The sequence below is a fragment of the Sus scrofa genome, chromosome 11 (genome assembly GCF_000003025.6).
Source record: "Sus scrofa isolate TJ Tabasco breed Duroc chromosome 11, Sscrofa11.1, whole genome shotgun sequence".
In the NCBI taxonomy this organism is placed as follows: Eukaryota; Metazoa; Chordata; class Mammalia; order Artiodactyla; family Suidae; genus Sus; species Sus scrofa.
This window is the reverse complement of record NC_010453.5, coordinates 58,350,076-58,366,817: the sequence shown is the minus strand read 5'-3', so window position 1 is coordinate 58,366,817 and position 16,742 is coordinate 58,350,076. Positions and strand designations below refer to the sequence as shown.

At 35.4% G+C, this 16,742-nt stretch overlaps 1 pseudogene; it reads right to left on the bottom strand.

Annotated features, from left to right (window-relative positions):
• Positions 4,837 to 6,172, bottom strand: LOC100515162 (annotated as a pseudogene).

The window sequence follows — 16,742 nt, the reverse complement described above, 5'->3', positions numbered from 1 at the left end:
TTTTGCTCATGTATTGAAAGAAGCCTTGTTGACGTGAACTGTTTGAATTTGCAAACTGGGGAGCTGATGATTCTACAGGCTCTAGGTTATTCAAAAATTACAGCTGTACTAGATGTATAGCTTACCAATAAATTCTGCAATCACCTAGGACTTTTATGAAAATCTGGGCTGCCATGGATTTAGGGGCCCACTCATAAATGTAAGTAGATTTAACAAAAGTAGCATCAGTTTATTCCTGTGTTTTTTTTCCATACTCTTACAAATTTTGTGACAGAAGCAATAATCTAAATTCTCCTTCAATGGATACAATTTTCATTTTAGAAAGCTCCATGTCTTCTTTATTACGAAGACTATTATGTGCTTGTGTGCGTGTGATCCCAAGGATACAACAGATAGTAGGAAATACAAAACTGCAAATTTTCTCCTGCCAAAGAAGTGGATGAAAATGCAGTCCCCTGTAATGAGGAGAGAGCATGTAACTCACTAGAGTACAAGCCAGGCAGTGATTACATGAAACAAATACTTTAAAGGGATGCTCCTAGAAGATACCATTATGTTCAACTGATTTCTGAAAAGGTCATTTGATTTTCTCAGTCCAAACAACAAAAAACTAATGTTTTCATTGCATGTAAACAACAAATTTTTGTAACAGTTAGCTAATTTAAATGCATTCATCTTTAGATGAAAAGAAAAAGGTATGAACAAAGAATGAAAGAAATTTGAAAATTTCTACATTTCTCTAAGAACATTTATGAAGGAAAAGCCATCAATTATAAGGACTTACTTACATAAAAGGTATAATCTACTGGTATTCTAAAAATGTAAATGTGTTCACTCCTCTACATTCAAGCTTGCATTGATTATATGGAGGCAATATACAGCATGCATATTATATAACATATATAATGCTAATACAGTAGCTGGCATATAATAGGTTGTCAATGAACATTTGTTACTGGATTAATAAGGCTTGATATAATAAGTGGACTTCTACTATCAGGTATTAATTTAAAACAACACTTCAAAAATGTTGGGAGATATTTTGCATACTGTTTCTCCTAATAAAACCCCATAAAAATAATATTATGTCAAAATTGCCAATATATGATTTATTTATTCAGGGATTTACTGGGCACATTTTATGTGTTACAAACTGTGATGAAGGCAGTGAATGAAAAAAAAATTCCTCTCACAGTGCTTACATTGACGTTTGTTTCAACCGTCTTAAATTAGATATCAAGAATTTCTTGAACACATAAATTATTCCAACTAATTTCTTTATAGAAATTTCATGTAGTTTCTGAGTGTTAGAAATCCTAAAACCATAGTCAGTCTTAGATGTCCCAGCAGGCAGCTCCTAAAAGACAAAGCCCCTCCTAAGTTGGCATTACTCCCGTGGTTATCCAGTTCTCAAAGTAACATGATTCAGTTGTGTGTGTCTATTTATCTCCATGTATACACATGTATATCTGTAGCAAAACATGTAAAATATACATCATAAATGTGCCATTGATTTAATACTAAGAATATATAATCTATATTTTCAATCTCCACTTAAGTAATATGATTGATCTTTCAAAATCATTTTTTAAAAAAATGAAATTCCCAATTCTCTGCTTGACACACTGGTTTGTTATGTTGTATACACCATTTGCAGAATCTCACAGTCAAACTGATTCATTTTCTAAATAAGACACTAGGCAAGATATTTGGAGATGAGAAATATGTATGTATGTTTGCAGTATCAGCAATTGATACTTTGCTATTAATGCTGAAAAGTAATGTCTGAACTGATGAATCAGATAAATTGTGCTCATCAATCATAATGAAGGCTAAAACAAAGACAATAAATATGATCTTAAATCATTAGCACTTTTTTATAAGAAAATAATCTGGTTGGCAGACAAGAAATTTTGTTGTAAAGATGGATTATAAATAATCATTTGGAATGACTATATTTTCTCATACAACAAAATTTGATCACTTTTCTGGATTCTAGCTGTCTCAACCAAAGCTTTTAGATTTTGAGGCCTAGTATATTGCTATAGCTATTTTTATCAACAATAAAATATGTCTCTCTGACAAAATATTTGATTGACTTGCTGAGACACTGGTGTTCACATGGAGATACTGTAATAAAGGAGTTCCCATCATGGCTCAGTGAAAACGAATCTGACTAGCATCTATGAGGACACAGATTCAATCCCTGGCCTTGTTCAGTGGGCTAAGTATCCAGCATTGCCATGAGCTGTGGTGTAGATAACAGACATGGCTCAGATCTGGCATTGTTGTGCCTGTGATGTGGGCCAGTGGCTACAGCTCATATTCACCTCCTGGCCTGGGAACCTCCATCTGCCACAAGTGCAGCCCTAAAAAGCAAAAAAAAGAAAAAAAGAACTTGTGAAAATGTACTGGTTAGGAGTTCCCGTTGTGGCTCAGTGGTTAACAAATCTGACTAGGAACCATGAGGTTGGGGGTTCCATCCCTGGCCTTGCTCAGTGGGTTAAGGATCTGGCACTGCCCTGAGCTGTGGTGTAGGTTGCAGACACAGCTCGGATCCCGTGTTACTGTGGCTCTGGCGTAGGCCAGTGGCCACGGCTCCAATTAGACCCCTAAACTGGGAATCTCCATATGCCATGGAAGCAGCCCTAGAAAAGGCAAAAAAAAAAAAAAAAAAATGTACTGGTTAATCAAAATTCAACTAATACAGTCTCAATTCTGTCCTCTCTATATTTGATTCTATATTTCAGGTAGAAAAGACATTGAGGAACTCTATATTATAAAATAAGATTAAATAACTAAATTATTTAATGTAAGTGTGCCCTTATATCAAAAAATCAATTTAAATGAATAATTTTTTTCGGTGACTTAAGGTCTAATCAGTTTTTGAAAACATACCATATTATGCTGGATTTCTTTTTTTTTTTTTAAATTCTACAATAATGACTACTCATGACTCATGTATCAAAATAAGAAATTTCCTAAAGTTACTTTTGAACTTTCATGGAAATTATATCTCATAGATTAACTTGAAAATCACAATAGTCTTTTATATGTAAAGAAAAAAAAACTGGGAAAATGATTTGTGTAGGGAAAACACACTCAGAAGACATTGTCAAATGGAAAAGAAACTATTAGTAACAGTCCTCACAATTTCAGTGGAATTTCTTTTGCAGAGTAGACCCAGAAGCTTGAAATTCAACTTTTTTATTCATAGAAAATAGGAAATGGGTATGAAGAAATGTACTTTTAATGGCAAAATGTTAATACATCAGAGGCACTGTGCCAGGAACAAATGAAAAAGAATGAGTTCCTGACACCAGAGGATTCCTAAGCTAGTACTGGTGTCGGTGTCAGACTTATTAAACAAGACTGCTGCTATATAATACAGGATGTAAAAGTCACATATGACAACTGCAAATATGAGGAAATACTCATTTCTGCCCCCAAAATCTCCAAGGAACAATTTACCTATAGATATACCTCGGCAAATCAAATAACAGTTAAGACACGAAAAATTAACTATGACACTTGGTATAATAATCTTAGTTATGATTTAAGAGAAAATCAAATAATGGAAAAGCTATAAAAATTCAAAAGCATACTATATCTACTTATATCTTATTCAGAGAATTCATGTAACTTTCACACTTCAAAGGCTCTCTTTGCCTCAGCTTACTTACAGCTGAGAAGCCAAAACATGTAGGCATTAAGTGACACACCTTTTGCCATGAATTTGCAATGTGCAACTTTCTTACCCTTATTTGATGCTGTTTCATGAGAGCCCCTATGCAACATTGTTACATTTGTGTGGCATAACCTTTAACATTGAGGTTATCGTTTTCTCTTGGAACAAATACCTTCCCTCCTTTGTTTAATTCATGAGCCTGATCCTTTTTCTTTTTTTTTTCCCTTGAAAAGATATCAAGTTCCTACATCTGCCCCAGCTGTTTCTTTTATTATTTTTTTAACTTTCACATATTAAGTGGTTTAAAAAAATCACAAAATCTACCTAAAACATTTTAGAGGGCACATTATTTGTTAATAAATCAATGCCTTAATTATCATATATAAAACACGGAAGCTACCTGTCCAAAATTTATAGGACAGCAGATCACAGTACCTTCATATCTTATGCTTATGTGTCAACACTATGACTCCTCTACATATGGATATTTATTTCTATATAGTAAAATCAATTTTTAAAATAAGTTTAAAATCATGTTGGAGAAATCAGGAAATCCAGTTTGTCTTCTTAATACCTACTTTAATCCTATTTCAGAGATTGAAAAGAAACAAAACCACATTTTTCAAAAATTTTTGTGTTACTTTCCTAGAATTAGACACAGCTACTGATTTATAAAATATCATCACCTGCCACATTTTCCCTATGATTTTTTTTTTGTCATTTATAATTTTAATCTAAGTATTGCTATTCAGTTTTGTTAGGTCTTTTCTTATAAGCACCAAATTTTAATAACTACGTCAATTTGGGGGGAAAAGAACTCCCTCAAGAACACCGCTCCAGAAAAAAAACAATTATGTTCATTCCTCCAAAACCCAAACTCAAAGTCCACCAAAACAAGATAAAAAAGAGCCCACACAGAAAAAAAAAAAAAAATCACATTCTAGGGGTTCAGTGTATTTAGCAGCCTACACTGTGCTAATAATCCTTCAGCTGACTTTCAAAAATGTAGCACCCCAGCTCATCAAAATATACATTTTCCATTTGATTTTTAAATTAAAAAATAATTTAGAAAAGGAAATTGAAGGAATTCACAATCAATTGCCTGACTCCTTTTGATGTCATGTACAGCATGAAGGACAGGAAGGCTATTTGCAGCACACTTGATCAGGGGAAACTGATTTTCAAGGCTTAGCTTTCTTCCAAACACCGTAAAATACCCACAATTCCAAGTATGAAGGGACACAGAAGATCTCCTTTGAAAATTCCACAGGACAATACAGGCACCCCAGCTGTTCTTCATAGAGTGACAGGGCTTTCCTCAAATTGACACAGCTCCCCTGTGTAAAATTTTCCCATCCTGCTTCAGTACTTTCATTGAGAGGTCAAGAATCAGACTGAGGAACTCTCCCATATGGAATATTCTTCCCGAGATGAGATGGGAATGGCCGTCGAATCACTAATCACGTAATCAAATTCTCTCCCTTCTCTGGCGTACCTCTTCAGTACTGGAATCAGTCTTTTATTAGAACCTAGCCATGTTCTAGAGCAGCCTCCTTTAAGATGGTCTAAGAGGTCATGACACGTTTCTTGCATGTATTTCTTACATCTATCAGTCACCCTTTGGTCAATCTCTACCCTAGTGACCATCTTTAGTTTCAGTTTGACTTTCACATACTATGCCCCCAGCTCTCTCATAGAATCAGTACATCTTTGCCAGTGTAATCTTCTTTGCCACTGCCCATGCAACAAAGAAGATTAACATTACGTTCCGCCAAATTAACATCCCTACTGAGGAAGAGAATGTTTCCAAACTGTTTCGCATGTAAAATTTGAATGCTCTTGTAAGGTGAGTGCTCATCATATACAACCTCATCTATGTCATATTCCACCAGGCAGCCGTCGGCTGTGGTCCAGTAGCTGTGGATGACCCTTCCTCAAACTATGAGTGGTAGTGGCTTCATCTGCTCAGTACTGTCCTGACTCAATTCTTTCCTTCTTTCTTCTACTTTGTTCAAAAGACTATCAACCTCTTTGCCTTGTGCATCATCATCATAACTCTGAAGGTCCAGCATCACCAATCTGTGCATTAAATTCTTATATTGACAAAGCTGCCATTTTTTTGTTTATGTAGGTCACTAAATAGCCATGGTCCTGCCAGGTGTGCACTGACTCTGTCATCCCCTGCTCCTGCAAAATGGATTGGAGGCCTTTCAGAATGGTCTTGCCATCAGCGCTGGCACAGAGCATGAAGTTGAGGGTGCTGGGCAGTGCTGCTGCTGTAGGGAGGCGAGACGCTGTACATACATGCCTGGGGGGAGGCAGCCAGGGAGACTGGGAAGCTGCATGCTATGTCAGGCTGCAGCCCACAGTAGGGAGTGCCTCCTATGAATTTTTGCATATTTTCTCACATTCTAGTTCTCAGAGACAAAGATCAAACAAATTAATAAATGTTGCCACTGTTTGAAAATCTAGATTATACGCCATGGCTAAATATAGCCTAGTTTTTTGTTTAATATTCTTGGGAATATATGATGTTTGAGAGTCTTCTTTGTTCCTCATTTGTACTGTGGGTGGGACAAGTGTCTTCTCTGTTTTTACTTATCGATAATCCTTTCATGTAGTAATAAATCAGTTTTATGGACAGATTCTTTTGTGCTAAAAATTCAACATTTGTGGAGATAAATCAATATTCTATTAATCATTACATTCATGGATGTCTGCATGTATTGCATACGATTTATCCTTTCTATTATGTGCCATGCACATGGTGTTTTCTGTTGGTATGCAAAGCTCTACTATAAGAACCCCCAAAAAAGTGAATTCAGAGGCATTTATGGCCAATCATCCACTGCCATTATGCCATTTAAAAAATAGGTCATTTTCAAAAAGACTTTTACGGCTAGCCTTTGTAACTATGGGAGAATATGAACAAAGTTACATAAATGTAGTTTCAAACACATCACTGATAAAAAATTGAACTTTTTCCAGTTTAAATCCTAACCTCAAATGCAATGGCTTTGAAAGACCTGATCAAGAATAAATTACTACTAGCAGCACTACCCCAGAGTATCACAAGATTACTCAAGCCTGTGTAAGCAGGGTGTCAAGCTTTTCAGCAACATATTTTGGAGCAAATTCCTATTAACAGTAACATTTAGAGAATATGTTACAAAATAAAAATGTACAAAGTACATTACATCATTCTTCATTTTCTGGAGGGTAAAAACAAATATTTTTCATGTCATAAAATAAACATAGAAGGTCAAAGCTTTCAAAGCATCAGATTAGGAATTCTAAGCTGTTACTAAGGGCGCTCACCCAGATGCTGAGCATCTTTGCAATCACTTGTGTAGACTATCCTGCTCCATTCATACAGACAAAAACAATAATTTTCATGTAAAAAAGTCAGCATGCTGAACATTACCACAGTGTTTCTCCACAGTCTTTCTCATTATTTCTCTTTTCCCTTTCTCTGAGGGCATAGCATTTATTACTGTCCTGTGGCTAAACAGAAGTTCCCTTCCATATCATCGAAGCTAGAATTTGTCTTTAGTGAGCACCCAAACATCAAAATAGGAACATTACTTCGACCTTAAAATACAGCAGGTTCAACTGATTAACATAAAAAATACAAATGACTCATTCTTGAGGTGTTAACCTTCTGACAGTTATTTACATTGTTAATCCAAAAGAACAAGCATTGCCTGGATCAGAGAGAATGGAGAGATCAAACTGAACATACAGAAGAACGCGGTATATAGGTTTGTAATTTCTCTGCTTATGGGCAAATGGTTCTCTGTCTGCAGAGTTAGCCAGGAGACACGGTAAAGATGTAACTTTGTTCTTTTTCCTTTCGGTCTAGTATAATTTACTCTAGAAGGCTTTTAACACATTTCTCCTATCCTTACCATCATGGATTGGGGAGTATGGTTACCCCAGAGAAGAGAAAAGACGGGAAATGCCACAAGAAGGGAAATGTCATAAAGTTTTATAACATTGGGGATGATACATACATTTCTTGTAACTGTATTACTTTTTATACCTTTTGGTTACAGTATATTTATAAAAATTCAGAAGGACAAGCCCTACCGAAGACCTTAGGAATTCTAATATCCAGGCATATGCATGTTTAGTAAGATCTATAATACTTCTCACCTAACAAAAATTTTAGAATCACCAATTTAAATACTGTGTCTCACTGTTTCTTTGTTTCATTTCCTTCAGGAAATGCAATCATTTTTCTGAATTACACCTAGTTAATGCAATAAAATATTCAACCATACTATGGTATTTGATGTTTGTTTACTCCTTTTAGAGAGTATTATCTCCTTGGTGCACTAGATTATGTATTAGTTAGAAGAGTTGCCATGGGATATGAAAGTTCCCAGGCTAGGAGTCAAATCAGAGCTACATCTGCTGGCCTAAGCCTCTGACACAGCAACACCAGATCTGATCTGCGTCTGTGACCTACACCACAGCTCACAGCAATAGCAGATCCTTAACCCACTGAGCGAGGCCAGAGATCACATCTGCATCCTCATGGATACTTGTCAGGTTCTTATCCCACTAAGCCACAACAGGAACTCCTCCACTTCATAATTATATTACTGAGTTATTCTAAAATATGCTATAAAATTGGGTTGTGATGATCATTGTATAAATGTAATAAATTCATTAATAAAAAAATTTCAGGTCAGACTTTAATGGGGAAAAAAATGACTTGTCACATATGCTTCTTGACATATTTTTAAATTACACATTACTTAAAATATTCAAATAAAGATACTATTTTAAATAATGAACACAGGCACACTATTTACTATGGAGAGTGTTGTCTTGATAGCATTATACATAAATTGTCTCATAAAATTTGAAAAACTACTCTACTTTGTACAGGCATAGTATGGGTTACATTTCAGGGAAGTTTCAATTTGACAGGTAGAGAACTTGAAAATATTAACTGAAGAAATAACTGAATGAAGCCACTTCACATTTACATATATGTCAACCACCAAAAAAAGCACCACTTGATAGAATAATGTAACTAATTAAAATGAAACGAAAGGAAAACCTTCTTTACCAAACCAGAGTCTGAGTCATATAAATCTGAAGTGAAGTATACTGTGTATCTTTTAATCATTTTATGTATCTTCCTATCTTCTTGTGGTGGTTGTTTTCACTTAAGAGTTATAAATCCTGCCCATTATATTTGTACTATCCAGGCCAATAGAGTTTTAAGGAATAGCAAGCACACAACTGTAAATAGATAATATAGTTATTATTTATGATGTATGTTTTTGACAAAGACAGGCATAGTGAGTGCATAAAACAAAGCAGTTAAAATGAGTTTTATTAGATTCAATTTAAAATATACACCTTAACCACTTTATTTATAACAGACTAAATAATGCAAAATTCCTCATAAAAGAAAACACTAGCAAACCAAATTTAACAGTAAATTAAAAGTGACGATTTATCCCTGAGATGCAAGAATGGTTCAACATATCCAAATTTAAGAAATGTGATACATTCCATTAACAGAACTAAGGATAAAAATTACTGAATCATCTCAATATGTAAAAAAGATTTGAAAAAATAAGGTACTCTTTCATGATAAAACATTCAACAAACTAGGTATAAAGGGAACTGATCTTAACATTATAAAGGCCACAACTAACATTACACCGAACTGTGAAAAATGAAAAGCTTTTTCTCTAAGATCAGGAATATGGTAACTATGCCCATGCTTGCCACTTCTATTCATCATAGTACTGGAAGTCCTTGCTAGAGCAATTAGGTAAGAAAAAGGAAGCAAGGTAAACTACAAAAAATAAATTAGGTATATTGAAGAGGAAGAAGTAGCATTATTTCTCATTGCAGATGACATGATCCTATGTGTAGAAATCCCTAAAAACTCCAAACATATACAAAATTTCAAAATAAAACAAATTCAGTAAAGTTGCAGGATAAAAAAATCAATATACAAAAATCAGTTCATTTCTATTCACCAACAACAAATTATCTGAAGAGATGATTAAAATTCCATTTATAATAACATCAAAAAGAATAAAAACTAATTAGGAATAAATAAATTTAATAAAAAAGGTGAAAGAGTCACACACTGAAAACTAGAAAAGATCAATGAATAAAATTAAAGTGCACTCAAAAACATCTCATGTTACAAATTGGAAAAAAATATTAAGATGTCCATATCATCAAAGCAATCATCAGATCAGAAATCTTCATCAGACCCCAATGACTTATTTTTTTACTGAAACAGAAAAGCCAATCCATTAACTGATCTTTTTCTTCAGTTATGTTTGAAGCAAAGATACATATAAGTCAGTAAGGAAGCATAGGGGAGTTTCTAAAACTTACTCTTACTGTACTATTTTATTTTCCTTTACAGTAAGACAAGGGGAATAACAACACAGTTGCTAAAGATAGCTATTTTTACCTAGCTATTTCAGCATCTAAATCTGCTTAATAGAAAGAGCCAACAGGGAAGAGGTAAGTTAATACAATGTCCAAAAAGAGGCTAAGTGATGGAGAACAGTTCGGAATAATAAACAAGAAATTCTGATAGTTTTCAGTTCTTAGATTCATCTCAAAAACTAGTTCTCTAACATACCTTGTCTGTCTTTTTTTTTCTTTTTTTTTTTTTTTTTTTTTTTTTTTGTCTTTTTGCCATTTCTAGGGCCACACCTGTAGCACATGGAGGTTCCCAGGCTAGAGGTCTAATCGAAGCTGTAGCTGCCAGCCACAGCCACAGCCACAGCAACATGGGATCCGAGCCATGTCTGCAACCTACACCACAGCTAACGGTAACACTGGGTTCTTAACCCACTGAGTAAGGTCAGGGATCGATCCTGTGTCCTCATGGATCCTAGTTGGAATTGTTAACCACTGAGCCACAATGGGAACTCCAACACACCTTTTCTTGATTCCTACTTATCTAGGCTGATATCCAGAAATCTGCAATGTTTTAGAAAAGCTAAGAAACATAACATTTTTTCAAAGTGAACTAGAAAACATTTCTTTTAGTGGATTTCATCCCCTTCTTTTTATTGTTGCTAAAGTTTGAAGTCGTTCTTCAAATGAAAAATTATAAATCACCTAGCTGAATTTATGACTTATCTATTTCATGTCTGCTCCTTCAGTTTTGTTATACTTGCCTGTGTCTTTTTATTTTTACAACAATTTATCCTGGGAGAGATAAAGAAAATGCTTTCTTTAACCCTCACATCACAGAAAGATCCAGTAGGGTTTTATTTGGCTCCAAAAAGATATTAAGGAATGAACTATAAGAGTATACATCAATTATTTTAAGTTGTCCATAAACAACACATTCAAGACTTTTGCAAAACATTAAGGTCAGCATATTCCCTTATGTCATTGCAAAATTCAATTTCCTTTTGTTTAACCCAAGCAACTATCTTTTCCATTTTTTTCCCCATTCATTACCAAAGTTTCTAGTCCCCAGTACTTTCTCCAGGCTATACAAGCTCCACACACATAGTCTGTGTGAATTCACTGGAGCTATCAGTCTCATCTTTGAAAATGTACTAATTTGAAGTGCTTTCATTCCACACTATTATCAGATAATCACAATCTCCCTGAACATTCAACTCTTCTCCTAAAACTCTCAAGAAAAAAAGATAACTCTCACACCCGTGGTAGATACTACTTGGGGTTCTCCAAACATTGATGTATTCTATACGCTAAAAAAAAAAAAAGTCTTACTAGGGAAATGTTTCTACCATTTCTCATGTGAAAACTGGTTAGAAGACATGACATTGAACTTGGGGAAGAGGTTTCATCTGGTTATTTGTTGAAACTCCACTGCAGAACACTGCCATGCTTATGGGTCTGAGCTCTCTGGGTCTTTGCATAGTTACTCAGTAACTTTGAAATTCTATTTTGATCAAGTATAGAAACAATTTTACTATCTGTTTATGTTTTAACTGTGCAGACAAAAAAAATAGAGCAACTACATTCTGAAATCTGGAAAAGCTAAGATAGCATTTCTGAAATTACACATCTCATTTTAAAGGTACATTTCTCTGATGTCTCAGTCTTTGCTGTGGAATTCAGTAAATAAAGATGTTGCTCATTATCCATCTGACTATGTTTAGGTTTGTTTATTTTAACATGCTAATGTATTTCATTAAATCAGCACCTGTTACCATCACTGAATTTAAGGGTCTCATGTTTCTAGTACACTCTTCTATTTTTAGAACTATATCTGGCACATCAGCTCTGTCAAACATTTTCAATCCCATAATTTATTCAAACTAGATTTCACTAAATAGCCAAGAATATTCCTGTAAACACCTCTGTTGCTGTTATTGTTGGTAATCCTCATACTTTGTTTTTGAAATCTTCCACTAAAGTGTTGGATAGTTACTAGGTTTCTTTATGAGATAATGCATGATGTGGAAGCTAAAATATACATAAAACAACACCATGTTTCTCAAAAGATACTGGGTCCCACATGCCTTACTTTCTTGTTCTATTACTAGAGATTCTCCAACATGCCAGCAAAAGGATCTTGCATATGACAAGCTCAGAGTTAATATTTGTAGAATTAGGAAGCAAATGAAAATCATGACAAATTTTAGGTTCACTTCATTATGCACAAAGCCTTATACTCTGCAAGTGTAGTTACAGGGCTGAATCATGTAACATTTTCCCACAGTCATTCCCAAAGCAAGTCTTTGCATATTCAGTGTGCTTCTTTCTTTTGATAACTAACTCTGCAACTTCTTCCCTTCAGGTTTCTATTCATTCCAGACTACGTGCTATTTATTGAAATAGCCAACATTTGAAATGTCTAAAAAAACAAATGTACTTTACCACTTAAAAGGCTTAAACTTAACACTAAAGTAAATATATATATACATATATATGTGTGTGTGTGTGTGTGTGTGTGTGTGTGAGAGAGAGAGAGAGTAAGGCCTGGAATTGAATTCACATCCTCATGGAGATAGCATCAGGTCCTTAACCCACTGAGACACAATGAGAACTCCAAGAAATACTTTAAAATGAAAAGTGCACAGGACAAAGCATTCTATGCTCCCATTTATTAGTCTATAAACATAAAAACATGTAAAAAAATCAGATACTGAAAACTGTTAAATATTTCAATTTTAAATGTAATACCATTAAATTTTAAACTCCCACCAATTATAAATACCCCATAGTTTCCCTGTTTAATAGAAATACAGTATGGCCAAAATATTTGATAATAATAGAAATGAATCAGTAACTAACAAAATACATGCATTTAGTTTATGTGGGGAATAAAAAGAATTTAGACTTACTATAGGCTTGAAGATGGTGGAATAGAAGGACTGGAGCTCAACTTCTCTCATAAAAATAACAAAATTACAACCAAATGCTGAACAACCATCAACCAAATGGGCTGGAAACTTTCAAAAAGATATCGTACTCTAAAAGACAAAGAGAAGGCTGCATCAAGAGATAGGAGGGGAGATTATATAATATAAACAACCCCATACCTGCTGGTTGGGAAGCCGACAGACTTGAAAGTAACTATCACAGAGATTCACCTACAGGAGTGAGAGTTCTGGGCCCCATGTCAAGTTCCCATACCTGGGGATCTGGCAATGGGAGAAAGAGCACCCAGAGCATCTAGCACTGAAGGCCAGTGGGACATGTGTGTAGGAGCTCCATGGGACTGAGGGAAACAGAAACCCCACTCTTGAAAAGCACACACAGGCTTTCATGTGCACTGGGTCCCAGAGCAAAGCAGAGGCTCCACAGGAATCTGGGTTGGACGGGACCACAGTTCTCGGAAGATCTGAGAAAACAGGGGGTGACTGTGGCTTGTTGTAGGTGAAGGACACTGGAGGCAAAGCTTTCGGGAATATTCTTCACTGTGTGTTTCTCTAGAGGTGGCCATTTTTAGAAAATCTAGCCCCACCTATCAGCACTGAGAAGCCCCAGGTCAAACAAGAATCCAGGTGGGATCACAGAACCACCCATCAGTAACCAGGCTGCCTAAAGACAGCCCAAGGCACACAGCCACCTCTAATCTCATGCAGAGACAAAGCCCCACCCCCCAGAGAGACAGGAATAATCCCTCCCACCAGTGGGCAGGTGCCAGTCCTTCCCATTAGGAAGCTCACAGCAAGCCCCTGTACCAACTTCAACCACAAGGGGAGCAGAAATCAGAAGAGAGGCTTCAACTCTATTGTCTATTGTCTATTATCAGTCTCCAGGAAAAAGACCTTAGACTGATGATGCTGAAGATGATGCAAGACATTGGGAATAAACTGGAGGCAAAGATTGATAATACTGTGCAAAGAAATACAAGATTTAAAACTTAAGCAAGCAGAGGAGTTCCCATTGTGGCACAGTGGTTAACAAATCCGACTAGGAACCATGAGGTTGTGGGTTCGATCCCTGCCCTTGCTCAGTGGGTTAACAATCCGGCGTTGCCATGAGCTGTGGTGTAGGTTGCAGACGTGGCTCAGATCCCGCATTGCTGTGGCTCTGGCGTAGGCTGGCAGCTACAGCTCTGACTGGACCCCTAGCCTGGGAACCTCCATATGCCACAGGAGTGGCCCAAGAAATGGCAAAAAGACAAAAAAAAGAACAAAAATAACTTAAGCAAGCAGAGATGCAAAATACAACAACTGAAGTAAAAAATTCACTAGAAGCAACAAACAGCAGAATACAGGAGGCAGAAGAACGAATAAGTGAGGTGGAGGACAGACTAGTGGAAATCACTGATATGGAACAGGAAAGAGGAAAAAAAGATTGAAAAGAAATGCAGAGAGTCTCAGAGAACTCTGGGACAACGTTAAACACACCAACGTCTGTATTATAGGGGAGCCAGAAGGAGAAGAGAAAAAGACAGAAAAAAATATTCAACGAGATAATAGCCAAAAACTTCCCTAACATGGGAAAGAAACCACTCACTCAAATCCAGGAAGCACAACGAGTACCACATAAACAAACAAACAAACAAACAAAAACCAAGGAAGAACACCCCAATATACATCTTAATCTATGTGACCAAAATTAAAGATAAAGAAAAAATATTGAAAGCAGCTAGGGAAAAGAAACAAAACAAATAACACTTCAAGGGACACATACAAATTGAAAGTGAGAGGATGGAAGAAAATATTCCACGCAAATGGGAATCAAAGTTGAAGTAGAAGTACTCATATCAGACAAAATAGACCTTAAAATAAAGAATATTTTAAGAGACAAGGAAGGATATTATTACACAATGATCAAAGGATTAATCTAAGAAGAAGATAGACCAATTTTAAATATATATGCACCCAACATAGGATCACCACAATATATAGGGCAACTGTTGCCAACCTTAAAAGGAGAAATTGACTATAACACTACAATAGTGGGGGACTTTAACATCCCACTTACAGCAATGGACAGATCATCCAGACAGAACAGCAGTAAGGAGATACAGGCCCTGAAAAAAGCATTAGACTAGATGGATTTAATAGATACTTATAGGATATTCCATCCCAAATTAGCAGAATACACATTCTTCTCAAGTGCGCATGGAACATTCTCTAAGATTGATCACATTCTGGGCCACAAAACAAGCCTTGGTAACTTTAAGAAAATTGCAATCATATCAAACATCTTTTATGACCACAATGCTATGTGACTGGAAATCAACAACAAGAAAAAAACTGCAAAAAGCACAAACACATGGAGACTAAACAACATCTACTAAACAACCAATGGATCACTGAAGAAATCAAAGAGAAAATTAAAAAATACCTAGAAGCAAATGACAACAAAGATACAACACTCCAAAACTTATGGGATGCAGCAAAAGTTCTAAGAAGGAAGTTTATAGCAATAGAAGTCTACCTCAGGAAACAAGAAAAAGCTCAAATAAATAACCTAACTTTACATCTTATATACTAAGAAAACTAACTTAACATCTTATATACTAAGAAAATTCTTATCACTATCTTGAAAAACATTAATTTCTTCATTTATTGCATAACTACTGACCATTTAATATATGACAGACACTATGTATGATACATGATAGGGAATATAACTCTGGTCTGTCATCTCAGAATTATATCTATTTTAGAAAACAGGAAATGGGTCATTTTCATAAATAAGCTATGATCAGTTAATACCCATTATTTTGTGGGAAAACTTTGAGGAGCACCCTACAACAGACTTTTCTTCTTAGTTACAAGTTCTTGTTTCCAGAAGGATAGCCATGAATTTCCAAAACTGATAGCCACTGGATGGAAAATTAAGAGTTCAGAATCCATACATTAGATTTGTGTTAAGGGCTAAGGCTGATAAATTTAGGGGAGATGAAACTCAAATATATTTCTTAGAAAGTGAATACACAATAATCACAAGAGAAACTCAGAAACGTAGAATTAAAAAGAAGAGTATATGGGGTGCTTGGGGTTAATAGACACAGACTATTGCCTTTGGAATGGATTAGTAATGAGATCCTACTGTGTAGCACTGGGAACTACGTCTGGTCATTTATGATGGAGCATGATAGTGTGAGAAGAATGTATACATGCATGTGTAACTGGGTTAACATGCTGTACAGCAGAAAATTGATAGAACACTATAAATCAGCTATAATGGAAAAAAATAAAAAATCATTATATATATATATATATATATGAAAAATAGAAGAATATACATAACCTAAATATTCCTTAAATAGAACTTATGGGATATGTAAAAACTCACGTCATTATGTAGCATTTGAAATTGTATATATGAATTAATAACAACTAAATTGATGCAGATGCTATTTCTTTTCTTGAAGAATTCAACACCTCCTAAATTCCCTTTCTGTTCTCCATCTTCTGCCCAGCATATAGCAACAACAAAGACCACAAAAGGGAACTCTCATCAGCAGGAGAAAGTCACTGGAAAGAATAGGAAACTCTATTTCATTTTCTCACTTTGATTAGGTTCACAATCAGCAAGAGTCTAGATATGATGAAAAAATGTTTGTCTGGGAGTGATGGGAAAACTGGCAAGATAACCCTCAGGTCAC